At 34.5% G+C, this 13,443-nt stretch overlaps 1 protein-coding gene and 1 pseudogene across 5 annotated transcripts in view; both read right to left on the reverse strand.

The window, feature by feature from the left end:
• The window catches only part of LOC145297667 (unconventional myosin-XVIIIa-like), a 794,600-nt gene that overhangs the window by 468,767 nt on the left and 312,390 nt on the right, over window positions 1-13,443 (reverse strand). The gene's annotated exons all lie outside the window — the stretch shown is intronic.
• On the reverse strand, window positions 2,745-2,842 carry LOC145243405 (U2 spliceosomal RNA; annotated as a pseudogene).

A 13,443-nucleotide genomic window follows, 5' to 3' on the forward strand; every position in this document is an offset into this window, starting at 1 on the left:
TGTTTGAAATAGGTTAAACTTCTAAAGCATTGTTAATGGCTGTTTTGATTTAAAAAAAAAAAAAATGTACACTGATGTCGACCCACTGCCACGAATTCGGAACAGGAGTATGTGAGAGAAAAAGCGAAAGTACAATCAGGAAGACAACAGCTACATGAGAACCAAAAAATTCAATACATATATCATTAGAAAAAAAAAAAAAAAAAAAAAAAAAAACTCCAATCCATATACTAAATTTATTTTAAGTTCAATTTTTACGCAATAATGAGATTAGTGGAAATCAATTTTTCAGCAAGTGACATTTTATTTGTGATAACGATCGACTTAATTAGATATCGCCATGGACTATCCTATTAGATTATATTGCAATCGATTATGCATTCATATAGTTGGGGAAAGGTATTAACCTCCACACTCATAGCTATATAAATAAAATATAAAGCTTTATTTAAAAAAAAAAAAATCGCGTGAAAGTAATTTTTTTAGCAAGCAAACAACGGTCACTATTATGAGCTCGAGTCAAAGGATTTTTTCCACCTCAGCACGAAAACCAATAGAGTGTCAGTCATTTATGAAATGGCCTTTTCTGTTGAGCGTGGGATGTTGATAATCCTGTGCAGATCTAGGAGGCCCATCCTTCCAGGTTTCGCTTTCTCTCTTTGAAAAGAAGGTTATAGTTTAATCGCTTGAGGCGCCTCTACTTGAGAATACCGACGGGGCTGCTCAAGTATTTTTCTTTTTGTAAGCCAGAGTGCTCCTCCTCTGTAACTAGCTCATCAAGCCCACTTTTTGACCCTTCTGTTACATCTTCCCACAGTTGGAGGAGATAAACACTATCAATCACATACACATATACAAAAATAATAAAATGGTGGATTGTAAAATGATTGAACACCTTCAGATTATAAAACTAATCCCTTCCTCTAATACATTCAATGTTAAAACAACCAAGCAAATACGAATCTTATATATAAAGTTGTAGTTTATGTCTGTTCATGAACTATTTCTAGAGTAGTAGAGAAAAATACCCATAACGGTATAATCTTTTTAATTACCACTAGCAGCAGGACATGTGAAAATTCCACAGCAGACTTTTTCATATGTAATATATTGATGTTGGCATTCTGTGGGTGTTCAGTGTAAATGAAGATGCCCTGATATTATTGTACCTATTTACAATGCCTCCCCAGAAGGTCTATCAGAATTTTTGTAGGAATTTTTGACACTCCTAACACGAAACTGCAAATAAAATATTAAAAAAAAACTCGTAATTTCTCTTTTAAAAGTGGGTTGTTTATTTTCTTTATGGATTATACTTCCAAAATAAACTATTAAAGTTGTTTTAAAAGTAATAGAAATATTTGAAAAAAAAAAAAAAAAAAAATAGTAATGAAATTAATTGAATGTTACGAGTTCAGTATTTTTCAATTTTTAAACTTTAAAAATCTATCAAAATTTTTCTATTGATTCTATTTTTACGATATTTTCAGGGTCAATGTGAAATTTTATGCTCTTTCCAATAAACCCAATATAATATTTTAGACAAACGTTTGTTTTTTTTTGTTTTTGTTTTTTTTTAATTTACGCCTCCCCCCATTTTCAAATGTCTATTAAAAAATAAATAATTTATGTACCAAAGTTTTATATATCACAAATTGAAGATAAAAGATCAATAAATAATATATTCAAATTTAAAACAAAAAAGTAGTGTTTTTTAGAAATTTACCTGTAAAGTCCGAAGTTTAAAACCTTATAAAAAAAACAAAAAAAAAAAAAACACGTTGTTTGTTTGTTTTTGTTTTTTGTTGTTTTTTTTTTTTTTGTTTTAATGAAACCTTGGTCCTTGCTCCTTTAATTAAAAAAAAAAAAAATAGGGCTTGAATTACATTTTTCGAGGAGTTATAAGCTTCGAAAGATAGCAGGTGGAATTATTCAATAATTTTTACGAAATTTCTGACACTGCTACCCCACGGGACAGAGTTAGACACCAGGGTCGTTTTTTAACGTGGAGAAAAGGTACAAAAATAAAAAAATGTCACAGTCGTGAAGGACTGCTCCTTCACCGAAAGAGAACAAGAAATATTAGTGCAGCATCAGGTGTGTCAGAAATTTCGTGAAAAATATTGAATAATTCCACCCCTTCTTTCCAAGCTTATAACTCCTTGAAAAATTTAATTCAAGCCCTAATTTTTTTTTAATTAAAAAGGAGCAAGGACCAAGGTTTCATGAAAAAAAAATGTTTAAAAAAATAAAAGGTTTTAAACTTCGGATTTTACAGGTAAATTTCTAAAAAACACTACTATTTTTGTTTTAAATTTAAATATATTATTTATTGATCTTTTATCTTCAATTTGTGATATATAAAACTTTGGTGAGTAAATTAATTATTTACTTTTTAATAGACACTTGAAAATGGGGGGGGGGGCGTGAATTTAAAAAAACGTTTGTCTAAAATATTATATTCGGTTTATTGGAAAGAGCATAAAATTTCACATTGACCCTGAAAATATCGTCAAAATTGACTCAATAGAAAATTTTTGATAGATTTTTTAAAGTTTAAAAATTGAAAAATACTGAGCTTGTAAAATTCAATTAATTTCATTACTGTTAAAAAAAAAATATTTCTATTACTTTTAAAACAACTTTAATAGTTTATTTTGGAAGTATAATCCACAAAGAAAATAAACAACCTACTTTTAAAAGAGAAATTACGAGTTTTTTATATTTTATTCGCAGTTTCGTATTAGGGGTGTCAAAAATTCCTACAAAAATTCTGATACACCTAGTGCAGCATTTGAAGAACAGATACTACACTTTGATCTTGACCAAAAGGCCCTGATATTACTGTAGCTCTTTTGTTAAAACTGCAATAGTATTTATCTATGCTAGCAGGGACGCCTAGTATAGCCCAGTCGTAAAATATGCTTAAATATGATATTTTAACTGATGTAGATTTCGTACATATTATTATAGTCAATTTTCTATCGATTCTTTTGTATATTTTACAAAGTGATTTCAAAAATAAAAATATATCCATATGACTTGGATGCATCAGCATGAATCAAAATCGAAACCAAAACTTATGCAAAAAAAAAAAAAAAATTAATATATATATATATATATATATATATATAATTAAATTTGGTAAAAAATAACAATTAAACGACAGTCACTAGGAAGAAAAAAGATGTAAGCGTGACACAACAAAATAACATATACACTATCGTATTAATATATTGATATATATAACTTTGATAAGTATTTTTAACTTTTAGCAAAAAAGAGGATTTCTCATTTTGTGCTTGAGATCCACAAAAAAGAAAGCAAGTTTTGGATTCTTCAGATTTATTGTTCTTATCTTCAATGTTATTTTCGCGTTTTGGTCGATGTAACCTTCGACCTTCTTCAAGTGTATCATGTTGAACTTGTGAGTGTTCTTCCACCGGAACTTTTTATTTAATTCAATGCTCTCATTTCATCAGGGGGGGGGGGGCATAAGCCATTTACAACTTTTTGTAGCGAGGAGTTCTTTTTACAGAGTGAGGGTGCTGGGCCCACGCCCAACCTTTCCAGAAGGTACATACAGCGCCGAGCCTTCCCAAATCTTGTACTGACCAGGCTCAACTTCAGTGATCTGGCAAGAACCGGTGTGTCAATGTGATTGTGCCGTACATTCTAAGCACTGCGCCATAGATTATTTAAAATATTTATTCATGGTGTTTGGTTTGACTGAAGAAAATTGTTTTTGGTTTTGATTGAGTTTTGTAATAGATAATATATTTTATAACAGATAATTTGCAGTGGATGCTCAGAAAGATAACAAAAATACCCTAATAGTTCCATCAGCACTCATGAAGGAGATTGATTCCAGCAGCAATAAAGACTTGTTCACATTCTCCAAAAGGAGGAGCTAATGTCTGGGGGAATAACGACATTCCAAGAACAAGCCGATAATATATTTTGATTTTAACTGAAAAACCCGATAAAGAATAGGAGTCATTGGAATAATCTTATTTTTGATACATCTAAGCATCTACAAGTGCTTGGTTTGTCACTCTGGACTTTTAAACATCAGGGATTGAATGAACACACCAGTTCTGAACCCCCGCCCCCACCTTTTTTTTTAGTTAATTTAATATTAATTTCGCCATTAATAAAAACGACATAATCTCCATATAGGTGAACAGCTAAAAACATACACAACTATCAGAGAGGATTTTCGTGGACTTTCAGATCGACAAGCGATCAGTCTTTAACGGTGATACTACAATTGTCAAGGCTGCTAAAGAGAAGGTGGGCTCCCTCTACAATGCTAGAAAATTACTCACACCTGAGAGTACCCTAAGTTATCATTAACCCATGCATGGAGTATTGTTGCCTGGTGCATCTACTGCTAGTCTCTCTCCCTCTTACACAGGGTCATAATAAAAAAAAAAAAAAAAAAAAAAAAAAAAAAAAAATTGAATATAATAGGTCCTGCACTATCGGCCAAGCTCCAACCTCTGTCCCATTGTCATAATGTTTCATCCTTACAAATACTTTAATGGAATATGCTCTGATGAACTCATTGTACTTGTGCTCCCTCGTACATACTCCAGAGCCAACCAACAAGCAGCGAAATCTTCACTGCTAAGGCCCTTAGACATCGAAAAGCCTTCTACTTTCATAGTTTCTTGCCTTGAACTGCTAGACATTGGAATTCTCTCCGTTTCCTTACTGTACCGACATGCAGAAGTTTAAATGTAATGTGAACAGAGATGTTGCTCTAATCGTTGAATGTTTGAGTTAGAGAAAAAAAAAAAAAATGATTTTCAGATCGCCAAGTTCGCAGCGTCGAAGAAGCACACGTAAAAAAAATTCGTCCTGTTCCCTTTTCGATGTTAATGCAAACAAGCTTTCTTCAACTGACAACAGATTGCCAAGTACACCGTACCGATGTCGAGCCGACAAAAAAGAAATTGTCCTCGACTGAAGAAATGCTGGCTTTTTATATTGTCAAACCCGACCGTGTCTCAATTTGCATCAGACACGTTTTTTTGTCTGGTGTCGATCAGGTTTCGAGTTTAAGACCATTTCTCTTTTTCTTTCCTTAAGCGAATGACACCTACACTAATCATGCCTATTACAATTTTTCCTACAGTTGCTACTCAATTTCCCACAATCCTCTGTTAAACATGATTCCAAATAGTAGCTCCTTATGTCCAAATGGCAATACACTTGAGGGGGTGGTTGTATCTATTGCAACCTTGATCAGACCATCGTTCATGGAGTGCCATAGTTTGAGACGTGGAGCAAGCCAAAACTCAACCTGATCAGGATAAACGATATCTCAACAACAAACAGAAACAGTTTTGTGCTTCCAAGAATAGATCTATTATCAAGAAACTGGAAACAGAGTTGAATGAAGTTGTTTGTTGCCTTCTAAAATATTGTCTTCCTCACTTTATGACTTGCAAAGCACTTAATCCCGGCCATAAAAAATTAATACTCCATAGCATTATATTTATAAAATTATGGGTGAACTCCTGCATTTGTGTTTCTCACATGTACACATTTTTTGCTTTGTTTTTTGTGTTTGTTCGGAACAAGGAAAACGAAAAATTGAATTTAAACTGGAAAACCAATGTTGTCTACTTAATTGTCATGTCAATTTCAAGTAAATTGAATGTTATCTAATTATCATATCGAAATTAGTAACACTATTACATAAATTATTTACTTTCATGATCCGCCATTTTATCTCCCTTGATATCATAAAATCTCTTCTGTTTATTATTAAAGTAAAACTAGCAATTTTTTTTCGAAAGCCAATTTTCATTAACAATTTTCCACTTTATCATTTTTAATACTTTCTGGATATGTTGCTAATTTCGACCTGACAATGAAATACATAAGGTTGCTTTCAGTTGAAGTTAAATTTTTTGATTTTCAATATTATTCTAAAGAGACACCCATTTTTTTCTTTAATTTACTATTGATCAGTTCTTTTGATAGTAGAAAACGTTTTTCATCATAAATTCAAAAATTTTTAAATTTAATTCCCTATAATCTTATCTATCGATTCAGAAAGACTTTTCTTCTACAAAAGTCTCTAATAACAGAGAAAAGGAAAGTGGATGTTTTAGAAAAATCTGAAGGCAAAGATCAACGTAATGAAAGCTTAGTCCATACATTCATCTTAGGTTTGCCTGTAAAAGACTAATCGGAACTTGTGCATTGTCTTTTTGGACATTTTTTTTTTTTTTCATTATTCAAGAAGGTTGATTGGTAGTTATTGTTTTACGGCATATCAACCCATTTAAAGTCATTTAATGCCAAATCCAGTGATTTTGAAGAAAAAGTTTTTTAATAAAATATATATATATATATATTTTTTTTCAAGTCAGTTTCTATTTAACCCATAGTTGAGACCCTAACAGGTACTACCACTCGGGGTCAGCGTGGACCTGAGAGCAATGGCAATTAAGGGGTGGCTCCACACTGCCCAAAGCCCACAAGCTGCAGCCTCACCATCGGATACAGTTTAAGGCCAGGACCCCATTTTTCAAAAAGTTCTTTGAGGAGGAGAAAGCTGAAAAACACCCTATTCAAAAATGTCAAATATTTTGCATAACTATTAAAGTCACACATTCCAATGATGGCTACTATATGACCCGACACAATGGAGTGTGTAAATATCTCCACTGGACGATCTGCAAAAAATTATTGTATGCAGCAGCAAATCCTTGGAAAATATAAATCAAAGAACAATCGGAAATAAGTCACACACCATCCTCTATGACTATGCAATTCGTACAGCTACGTACCTAGAAAACGGAGCCATAAAACCTGACATAGTGATATGGGACAAGAAAGAAGCAACCTTAGTAGAAGTCAGTGTCCCCAATGATGCTGGATTAAACCGTTGAAAGGGTAAAAATAACGAAATATCAAGGTCTTATGTATGGCATGAAAAGAAATTGGAATCTTAGGAAGATCTCTATCATTCCAGTTATTACAGGAGCAACTGGACTCATGAAAGAGTTTCAAAGACTACCTAGTAAATATATCCGGTGAACCAAGTGCAAGAAATTCAAACAATTGTACTTGAAGGGACAGTTAGAATCTTATAAAGATCTCCCGTTGGAAACTAAACGCGGGAGTGCCTCAAGGGTCTATTCTTGGACCTCTATTATTCCTAATATTCATAAATGACCTGCCCGACAAAATTGTCTGTGATGCTGATGACACTACGCTCTATAACAGACACGACAGGAAAACAAGTGAACACATATCTAAAGAAATGGCAGAAACACTAGAGGATGACCACCGAGCTGCAGTGGAATGGGGACAAAAAATGGATGGTCACATTCAATGCTGCCAAGACTAAACTTGTTTCCTTCAATAATTACAAAAAAACCTTCTCTATCACCAATAGCAATGCCCAATGACTCTTTATCTGAAAGTACATCTTTTAAACTCCTCGGCCTAAAATTCACAGGAAACATGGAGTTGAAACAATTGCCAGAACTGCTGCAAAGAAGGTAGGTTCTCTCTACCGTGATAGAAAGCTACTAACGCCCGAAAGTATCCTGTACCTCTATAAGGCCACCATTCGTCCATGTATGGAGTATTGTTGTCATATTTGGGCTGGTGCATCTCTCGATCCGAGACAAGGTTCAAAAGACAGTCGCCAATCTGATAGGTCCTGAACTGTTATCTAAGCTTCAACCTCTGTCCCATCGGCGAAATGTTGCATTCCTCTGCCTGTTCTACAAGTACTTTAACGGAGAATGCTCTGACGAACTGCAAGCATTTGTACCCCCTCAACATATAAATACCCCTGACAAGCAGCTAAATCCCACCCCTTCACAGTAGAGATCCCTATATGTAAGAGAGCCTTCTATTCCAGTAGTTTCTTCCCCAGAACCACGAGATTTCAGAATTCCCTTCCGGGTTCCTGCTTCCCCCAACTGTACTGACAAGCAGAAGTTCAAGTGTAACGTGAGCCGACATCTTGCTGCCTAACTCCCTACATAGTACCCCTCTAGCTTATGTCCCTGATAGTATCCCCCTACATCAAAGTGGCAATATGCCTTGTTTGGGGTGAAAATGTAATAAAAAAGAATAAAACTAAAAAATATCAGAGTTAGCGGATGAATGTTTGGTATCAAGTAGGATGTTTCATCCACCATCTTGAACTAAGAAAATTCAAAACTATAAATTTTTACGCCATATATTTTCATATAATGACAATTTCAATTAATTTAAGAGTTTACTTAATTTTTATTTCAATTCAATAAATGTTCAAATAATGTTTTATGTTGTACTAGCAAGCAGCCCGGCATTGCCTGGTCATAAAATATGCATAAATATCATTTTAATCAATGCAGAATTCTTATTTATTATAAACAGAAATACCATAAAACGTAACGTTAAATTCCTTTAAAAAAAAAAAAAAAAAAAAAACTGAAGTAAATAAAACAAACAAAAAAAACTGAAAATGAAATGTGAGTAGTATGTCCTTTTCTAAACAGTTCACTTGTAAGTAAAAAGAAAAAAATTATTCAAGCTGAAATCAAAACCTAAAGACCGAGTCAAATACGATAACCATTAGACCAACCTGCCACGATCTTTATACAAGTATTTTCAAACTTACTTATTCTTAACATAAGAAAGCTGTCATGTTTCACGACTGCGCATGTGCAGTCATGAAACAGTTAACAAACATAAAAGCCTGACGACCCCCTCCACATACAAATTTGCTAATTTTGATCCCCCCTTAGCAGCTCTCTTTTTCAGGCGAAAACCAATATTCTATATACCCAAATTTCAAATCTGTAGATCAAATATCTGTTGAGTTTCACTTTATAGATATACTAGCATTTCAGCCCGGTGTTGCCTGGGTGTTTGGCGGTGTATGTTGAGCAAAAAAAAAAAAAAGTGAGGGGGGGGGGTCAATTTTTTTAACTTTCACCCCTATTATGACCCCTTAACATTTATTTAGGGCTCAAATCAAGTTATTAAGTTAGATCCATGTCCAAGGAATCTATATCTAAAATTTCAAGTGTTTAGACCCAAAACTGTCAGAGGAGTTTGGTAGAGTTCTCAAAGGTCAAATCGTTGAACCATTTAAAAGCCAAATTTCTGGCCGAAAACGGATTACAAAGATTTTCCCAAATCTCAGTACCCTGTATATCAAATTTCGAGCCTGTAGACTTAAAATCGACAGAGTTATTGCATAGGAAAATGTACACAGACACGCACGCACACACACACACGTTCACTTTTATATATATAATAGATATTATAGATAGATTATTCTATTACTTTAGTGTATTTGTTTTATTTTTAATTAAAAGTTATGTGAAACTTTGACATTTTCAGACAAAATCTTTTTGAATTGTCCCCCCCCCCTTTAAGAGTTTTTAAAAAACATTATTACGCAAGTGCTAAACAATCCATATAGAAAGCAAATGGGATTTGTAATTATACTGGACGGCTAATATCCCGTAATTCAAATGTATTAGTGTCAGTAAAAGGGGGGGGGGAGTGAAAACATAAATATACAACAAATAAATGTTACCAAAAGCAGGCAAAGTTATTCTTCTGCCTACCTGAGTAAGTTTGTTTGTGTTAATTTATTTTAAAGTGTTTCCTTACTTAAAAATGAAGGTAGCATAAAAGATGTCAAGCTAGAACAGAAAACAAAATGGCAGTTTCAGTTGAGACTATAATCGCTCAAAAATCAAAAATTAAACAAAATACTCATAAAAACATTTAATAAATGTCACTAGTTGTGCGAAATTGTAACGGTCTACCAGTGTTTTATTTAATTTTCGAGTTATTATCGAGGCTCAACCATGGCTCGTGTTATGTGTTTGAGTCTAGGGGTATTAAGCACGCAACATAAAAAAAAAAAAAAAAAAAAAAAAAAAAAAAAAAAACTATACTAGAAAGTAAAAAAAATGGTATTTATTGCACATAAAAACAAAGAAACAAAAGTATTTACAAATAGTCCAAGGGAGATAATCAAATTCTTAATTCAGTCTAGTTTACGTTTAGAAAGACTGAGTTATCAAGAATTTATTTCTTTGATCAGAGAAGAAGGTCAGAAAAATCTTTATAATTACCAAATTTGTCCAGTTTTTCTTGGAGAGTGCTTGTAATTGATATTTTGGCGGGGGTTAATAATCCTGCCAAAAATCCTTTTCAAAAATCGCTAAAATTCATGGCGGATGACCTACGCATGAGTGCACACTAAAAGTAAATAACGCTCCCTCTGACACGTGACTGGAAGTTAGGGGGCATATTTGTTTTGACTTTATATACGTGAATGAACATTGTTACGTGGTGCGGAAAAAAAACCCAGAACATTTTTATTTTATTTATCTACTAATAAAAAGAAACGTTGGTCCTTTCTTAAATATGACAAATAAATTAGAACAAAAACATAACACGTTTTGGTACTTGTGTAGTTTTGCCACGAGTGTACGAATCATTCTTTCACCTTTAACAATTTAATGAAAAAAAAAAAAAAGAAATTATATATATTTTAAAGTTCGTATTTCTCGCGTTGGCGAAACTGCACTACTACCAAATGTCTTTTTGGTTAAGAATAAAAGTATGGTGAAAAAATGTAAACAAATAAATTCCAGTCACGTGTCCGAGGGAGCGTTAATTACTTTCAGTATCATGTGTAGGTCGTCCGCCATGTTTTTTTTAGCAATTTTTGAAAAGTGGCAGGATTGTTAACCTCTGCGCGAGCCTTTTCAAGTCTCACACAAAAACACACATTCACATTTCAAGCTATATTACTTGTCGCATACATACGCGCACACAAACATACGCGCCCACGTCCACAAACGTACATATATTCACGTTCACGTGTATATACACACACGCACACGTACGCACACAGATGGACGACGTCACTTCCTTTCAAAGGAAATACACACATGCGCAAAAGACCACCGGAAACGAGTATAAAAGAGAGAGCAATAAGCGGCTTCTTCCTTTCAGCCCAGCTTTCGAGCTGGTCGGTCTACGGACCGACCGCGTACCTCACACCACTTGCTACTATGTGGGACAAAAAGCTAACAGACCGTATGTACACCTTTACACTCTTTCTCTCTCTATGTATACAACTGGTCCCTGAGAACACCTTCGCATAGCTGACTGCTAACTGACGTCAACCCTCTATCCTCTTCTTTGTCTACACGATGGACTGCCATTTCTCGTTCCATTACATTACTCACTTCTCTTCCCACGCGCGAACAAACGATAGTGACCCGAACGTGAGATGAAAACACATTTCCGTTTTCCTTCTACAATACCAGTCCTCTACAAACGATGGTTACACCCGCGCGGACATGAACAGATGTTATATCTAAAACATTCATTCTTTCAACAGTAAATAAACAACGTTTATTTTATCCATCAATTGAGTTTTTGTTTCCTTCAATTCCATTCGTTTCATTATTTTCTTGTGGCGAGTTAGGGTATTATTATATCCTGGTCTGCAACACCTCCGCCGATATTTTTATAAGATTCCTTTTGACTGGATTTAAATCCCAGGAAATACTGGCTAGAGTTAATCCAGTCAGTGTCTGACAACCCGGAGCGACGTAACGACTCAAACTTGCTAATTGAGGCTCCTGGCGTTCTTTTATAGTTTTGGTGAATGGAAAATTCCAGAAACACTCCAAATGGAACACCACAACTTAAAACATTCAAGAAGCTCTTTTATATTTTGAACTCTTAAGAAACTCTCACAAAAAGAACATCTTTATAATCTAATCTTAATGCAATGTTTTTAATAGTAAGAATTATACATTTTTAATATTATTCAAAGAAATTGTAATATCTTAATACTTTTATGAGGAAAATGTTCTGCCATAACACTATTTTGTTTTTCGTTCTAATGAGACAATCTTTACATTAATTTCATTTAAAAAAGAAAAAAAAAAATATATATATATATATATATATCTTCTATAATATAAAAGCCAAAATGTGTGTGTGTGTGTGTGTGTGCGCGCGCGCGCACATTTTTTTGGTACGTCCGCCAAAGGCTTGTGGGGGGGGGGGCTCGGAGAGGGTCACTAAATCTTACAACTTTTTATATATTGTCTAGATTATAATATGTCCGATTCATGAATCGAGGTCGTCTGTACCTTTTATTATGTTACAAAATTCGCGCTGTGATTTCATTTTCTCTACCACTATGGTGTGTGAGAAATTCCATAACCAACGCCATTTGGTTTGCCCGCCCAACATGATTTGCTACACGGTCTTTGATTGGTTCAATTTGAATGCGCCAGTTTGGCACCAATTTGTATTACATGTGCGTTTATTTTCAGTCTGACAATGAACACGGAACGGTAAAGACTCATGTTATAGAGTGCCAGGATTTTACCTTCATTGGACACCATGCAGTGGGTGGACGAAGGACATTTCTCTCAATACAGAGACAACATAATTGCTGAACTTATTTTACCCAATGAGGGTATTCTACAGTGTTCGGCTTGATATATTTGATTATGGGAAATTCCTCCTATTTCTTCCAGAGACCACAAGGTCCCAAAATATGCCATATTGGGCGACAACATTCACGCCATGTTCATCATGTACAACACGGATCCTTCTAAAAGGAAACCTGAACTAACATTTCCACAGAGGAATCATAACTACTGGCTCCATTGAAATGGATAGCAAATTCAGCCACTGTTTTTGCAAAAGACTTACCGTGAACCAAAGAACTTTCAATTACTGATATATCTTGAATAAAATTTGAGTTTTAAAAGGTATAGCTTTTGTTTGTGGAGTTTCATTTGCTATCTGCAGGGAGGAAATTGGGTGTGTAGGGAAGAAATTTCTGATAGGTGTGATGTTTGATGTAGAAAACCTCACGTTCGTTTAACCACCTGCTTTTTTTAAACGTTTAATTTCACCCATTATCAGTCCTCTGCTCTCGTAGCGTCGTGGTAAGTTATCAGGCTATTCACCTCAAGGCTTCGGTTTCGAGCCTACCTCCCTACCAAAACTTTTTTTTTTCTTTTACACCGACAAACACCCGGGCAACGCCAGGTACCCCCGCTAGTATATATCTATATATATATAAAAGGCAAAATGCGTGTGACCATTTCGTGTATGTCTTCAAAAGGCTTTTTGAGCACACGCTCCCAGGTTCGTTACTATCGCTTACAACTGTTTATATGGATCCTATATCATAATATGTAGGATTTAGGAACGCGGGTCGTCTCTAGATTTATTTACGTCGACTTTTATGAGATTCGCGCTATTTCGCTTTGTGCCCGGTTTGTCCTGCATTTTAGTATAAATACAGTGAAAAACGTTGGGGTCGGCTTTCGCTCTATTTTCCCCCCCTTCCCACCATCATCTGGGGAAAGTGAAAACTAAAAATAATGATTCCGCGATGACCTCATTTAGCGTCGTCCTGTC

Source organism: Euprymna scolopes, chromosome 2 (assembly GCF_053919585.1).
Source record: "Euprymna scolopes isolate OS-2025 chromosome 2, ASM5391958v1, whole genome shotgun sequence".
Classification (NCBI taxonomy): domain Eukaryota; kingdom Metazoa; phylum Mollusca; class Cephalopoda; order Sepiida; family Sepiolidae; genus Euprymna; species Euprymna scolopes.